General features: G+C 43.2%; 1 pseudogene; it reads right to left on the bottom strand.

Moving 5' to 3' along the window:
* Positions 1-669: 669 nt before the first annotated feature.
* On the bottom strand, positions 670-2,405 carry LOC147737132 (uncharacterized; annotated as a pseudogene).
* Between the last annotated feature and the right edge of the window lie 3,153 nt (positions 2,406-5,558).

Here is a 5,558-nt window from a genome sequence, read left to right as displayed (position 1 = left end):
AGGTGAAGTTCCTGGCGTCCGCCCCCATGGTCCCAATGACGTCTGTCAGGGAGGCCTCCCCCACCATCTCTACCAGTAGTCTCGCAGCGTCATCCATCCGTCCTTCCCCAGCCCTGGCCCCACATCTACCACCTGCTTCTAGAATACAGTTAAAATCCCCACCCATCAAAATTGTTCTAGAGGTGACCAACTGTGGCCTGAGGCGCTGAAACAGCTCCCGTCGCTCGCCTACGTCAGAAGGGGCGTACACGTTGATGAGTCTAACTGGCTCTCCTGCCCATGAACCGTCGACGACAAGAGCCCTGCCGCCCTCCAGCTCGGTGACTGAGTCCATCGTGAAACGCCTTCCTCTGACTAAGGTAGCCACTCCTACAGACCTACTGCTGTTCCCCCCAGACCAAAAGGAAGGCCCTATGGTCCACTGCTGCTCTAGGTGGGAGTATGACGTTGCAAAGGGGATGGAGCATTCCTGAATCATGTACACATCACACTCCTGGCTGGCAAGAAAACTCAAAGTACTAGCACATCTGCGCCTGTCTCTAATACTTCTGACATTTATGGAAAATAATGAAATAGCCATCATTAATTAGTTTTTAAGAGTAAACTTAATACTTAAAGACTAATTATCAAGTCAAGGCAATTGGTTGCAAAAACATTCGACAAGGCTACTTACGGGGCTGGTTGAGCCTCCTGTCGGGCGTCTTGTGCTGGGCTTTCCTGCCCGGCGGCTGTTGCTTGCTGTTGCACGATGGCTGCTCCACCTTCTTGGCTGGGCTCGTGGTCTGCCTCCTCTGGGGTGACGGGCAGGTCTTGCTCTTGGCCCTCGATGGTGATCTCAACCTCTTCTACTCTTGTTGGCGATGGGGGTGGGGATGCTTCCATGGAGTTTGCCAGCGCCCTCATCTCCCTCAGCACTTCTGTCACTTGCTTGAGTTGCTCATTCGTGGTGTCTTGTGCCGGCTGCATTTCTTCTTCTGGATCCTCGAGCGCGGAGTAGGAATTGTGGGTGCTCAAGGGTCTCTTGCTTGCTCCTTCAGAGTCCGTTGAGTGTCTCCTTTTCCTGCGCTCCTGTGTTGTCCAGGCACCTTCCTCCGGGGCCTCGGTGGCAGTTGGGGTGGGAGTCTCCATTAGCTCACTGTGCACACCGGGCTCAGGGATGGTATCGTTGGGTGTCTGTGTCTCTGGGACCTTGGCGGTGTCCTGCTTGGGCTTGGGCGCGTTCTGGTTGTGGCCCTTCCCTTTCCCGGTCCCCCTCTCCTGCCGCGGGGCTGGGACTGGATGCAGGGTCACTTCTGCCTCCTCCTCCTCTCGTATCGTATCGTAAGGGGTGCTTGTATAGCGCACTGACACCATGGGTTTCCTGGCGCTGGTTGGGAGTAGAGGAGACAGAAAGACTAACCAGATTGGGGGAAAAGCCAAGTTTTTAGAGATTTACGAAAAAGGGTCAGAGAGTTAGAAGTTTTAAGAGAAAGGGGGAAAGAATTCCAGAGCTTGGGGGCCAGGTGTGCAAATCTCCGGCCTCCAGATCTGCAGAGCTTGTAAGAAGGAACAGTCAAGAAATGAAGGTGGGAGGATCTCAAATTGCGGGACGGGCAGTAGGGTCTGATAAGGGATTTTACAAAGATGGGACAGGGGCTTGGCTTCTCCACTGAGGTTGGGCAGCATGGGCGTAGGATTTGGCTCTTTTTGGGCAGTCCTTAAAGAGATGGCCTACACCCCCACAGAGGTTGCATGGGGTTTTCTATTTGCAGGTTTTTGCTGTGTGGCCTTCTTTTTTGCAGTTCCTGCATATTTGCGCTGTGCAGTCTTTGCCAGTGTGGCCTGGTTTGCTGCACCTGTTGCATAGTTTGGGCTGCCCAGGGTAGTACAGGTATCCTGAGTCGCGCCCTAGAGAGACACTGGAAGGGGGGTGGCAAATTCCATCTGGGGCCAACGGGTCCTCCTTCAGCTTCACCTTTGCTGTCCATTTACCATCCCAGATGCCATCACTGTCCAGGTTGCGGGAGGGGGCTTTAGTCACTGTGCAGTGGCGGCGTTGGAAGGTTGTCAGGTCTTGGACATTGACATGTGGGTTGTAGACATGCACAGTCATTCTCTTGACCTCCAGCACGAGCTGGCATTCCAGGTGGAAGTCAGAGAAGGGTTTCTCCTCCCGTCGTGACCAGCACATCTGCCAATACCTCCTGCAGATTTGTTCGGACATGAACGTCAGCAGGTAGGTGCCTTTGGGTGCATCCGTCATGATGCACCAGATTTCTGCTGCTGTGAACCCCATCTTAGTTACCAGCAGCTCAGTGAATATCTTCCTGCTTAGGTGTTGTGTGGTGTTGTGTGGTGCCATCTGACTCCACCTTTCTCTGCAGCTTCACAGTGTTGTGGCACCATGGATTCAGAGGTCTGCTCATCCTGCTGCTCCGCTGTGCTGTGCCCAGGAGAAGAAGAAGGATTCCTCGAGGAGCTAGGGGGAGAACTAAGAAGATGCCTTCAAAACAAATAGCACATCTTGCTGAACGATTCGAATCGGTGGTGGTCCCATCCTCTTAGGACTACCACAAGCACAGTTATGGTCACAAATACAGTCCCAATTAAAAGCCCCTGCAAAGCATTATGGGATGAGATTAGCAGTGGGAAGTGAATATTATAGTATCCAAATAATTCTACAAAGAGCTGCAGTTCACCTCCTCATCCCCAGATGTCCCTGATGAGGCAAATGCAATAGCATTTAAAATATTATACATCAAGCTGCAGTTCACCTCGTTGTCCCAAGATGTCGCTGATGAGGCAATTGCAATAGCATTTAAAATAGTACACATCAAGCTGCAGTTCACCTCGTCGTCCCAAGATGTCCCTGATGAGGCAAATGCAATAGCATTTAAAATATTATACATCAAGCTGCAGTTCACCTCGTCGTCCCTAGATGTCCCTGATGAGGCAAATGCAATAGCATTTAAAATATTATACATCAAGCTGCAGTTCACATCGTTGTCCCTAGATGTCCCTGATGAGTAAAATTCAAAAACATTGAAACCCTTTCATGAATGCTAATAATGATGCTAATCTTATCCCATAATGCTTTGCAGGGGCTTTTCGTTGTATTTTTGCCCATAACTGTGCTTGGGGTGGTTTTAAGAGAATGGGACCACCACTGAATTACTGCTCATACCTACAGAAGATTTAACAGATGAATTGATGGAATATTTACCTGCAACCTGTGAAGTCATATATACTAATGGATGTATTAAACAAACTCTACAAGAAATGCCAATTGTAAAAAAATATATAATAAAGGAATACTTGTAACATCTAAGAAAAGTAACATGTTTATTTACTTTAATACAAAACTGCCTTAAAAAAAAGTTACCATTCATTTACCTGTATAATAAAACTTACATATATATATATATATATATATATATATATATATATATATATATATATATATATATATATATATACTATACACTATACACTTTCAATGTTTACAAACTACATTGCACAAAAAAAGAGATTAAATACATTGTTTTACAAATATTATACAGCATAAGATTTTAACTAGAACTATTTGAACACTGATTTATAAAGAATTTCTTATTATACAACTTTTAGGCATTATGTCTTTGTAAACAATAGGAAAATGTTACTGTATATATTTTTATAAAATGTAAATAATAGTAGAAAAAAAGGAAAAAAATGTTTTTTACTTACATATAAAACTACCTTAGAAAACAAACATCATTAAATATTAAATAGTGAATATAAAATACTAAAGTATTAAACCATTAATTTGACAACAAATATGTAAAAAGCGTAAAATGATAGAATGTCAAGCTAGTAAAACATAAGTTACATATTTCATTAAAAGAATGCATTCTGAATAATATAAGGGAATGCAATATAAAGAATTCAGAATCACACCAGTAGTAAGTATAAATATAACAGTAAAAGGTTGACCAATTGAAGACAATACACCATAGTCATAAGTCAGTGAACTAACAGGACCCAAAGGTCAATACAATATAATGAACAAAATAATCTAAGAAGTAAGGTTAGCAAGCAGATTTTTAAAAAAATGTATACTTGTTACTGGAAAACCTTTCCTCCATAACTTATTTTATTCTGTCTACAAAAGTTAAACAAAACTTCCAATAAATCATGCACTTTCAATGTTTAAGAGCTACACTGCAAAAACAAAAGTCAAAATTTTAAGAGGAGACAAATACACAGTTGTACAAATGTTATACGATAATGTTTTGAAATATATTGGATAAATGTAGCTTTATAATAAGTATCACATTTTACAATAGTTTGTATTAAAAAAATATTGTTTTGAAAGAATCACATAAAATCCTGCATATATTCTTTTAAGCCATTGCAAATGTCTTAACAGTACAACAAAATAACATTACTTATGCAAGTTAATAAAAGAAATTACAAAATTTAAAGCGTCATTAATTTTGTTTTTTGATAATACAAGTAGGCAACCATCATATAATAATTAAAATGATGATATTGTATACAGCACATACCAATAACATTGAAAGAATATTCTTTAGTAAAAATGACACCACTTAACACAAAAATATAGAGAGACTGATTGACATTGCCAGTGCTTGTTTAAAACAATGTTTTCCAGAATTAAAGGTTATACAAACAACATGACGCAAACAAGTTGTTACAGGAACAATCAAGTTGATCAGTTTCCATGTTACCACTCCTGTGAAAGGTGCATCATTGTGGAACTATGAGGTACTCTATCATCAATGTTAACAAAGTGGTGTTCATAATAACGCACTACATACCCATGAGGGTCTCAAGGCGCAGAATAATGTGTAACCATAGAGACACTGTTGACTGTTGAGAGGTACCAGAGCGTCTATTCTGCTCACTTTGGAGCCATAACTGACCTTTGAACCCCTGCCATCCATGTGACCTCCTGTCTCTCCCTTTTTAGGTCTTGCCTAGGCAGCGCGCACGCGCAGCTCTAGTAAAAATTACCTCTTGGAATCGCTCTTGACTTCCGGCTTATTGCTTGCTGTTATGTGCATCGGCTCGAAAGTGCTCGTGCACCACTCGCGGGACTTCCGGCCTATGGTTTGCTGTAATGAGCAGCGTCTCGCAAGCATACGCGCACCACTCGCGGGACGCTGTAGCTGTATTCGTGGCCGGGCTTGTTTTAAATCAAATACGTGAATTGTTCCCACTTTGCTGTGCCCTTCTTGTCTACATGTGTAAGTGCATGTATTCCTCAAGCTAGGGAGGGCAGGCGTGTCCCTTCTCAGTCTTGCTTGCTTACACCAGCTGTCACAATGGAGATCACCGGTCAGTATTTAGGGCTGGCTAATCTTCACACTTCGGCAACACTGCCCGATATATACCAGTCGGTACCTGTTGAAACACCAGCAGCCTGATTCATGAAGCGAAATAGCGCCCGCAATGGCTGCGAAAATGCAATTGCGGGTGCAAAATACGGAATTGGCATTCAAGAACAAAATAGCGAATTCACAAACACAGAATAGCGATTATAATAGCGATTACGCTATAATAGTCGCAGATTCCCG

Source organism: Lissotriton vulgaris, chromosome 1_1 (assembly GCF_964263255.1).
Source record: "Lissotriton vulgaris chromosome 1_1, aLisVul1.2, whole genome shotgun sequence".
Taxonomy (NCBI): Eukaryota; Metazoa; Chordata; class Amphibia; order Caudata; family Salamandridae; genus Lissotriton; species Lissotriton vulgaris.
Note: the sequence above shows the minus strand (reverse complement) of the source record. Positions and strands in the feature narration are given on the sequence as shown.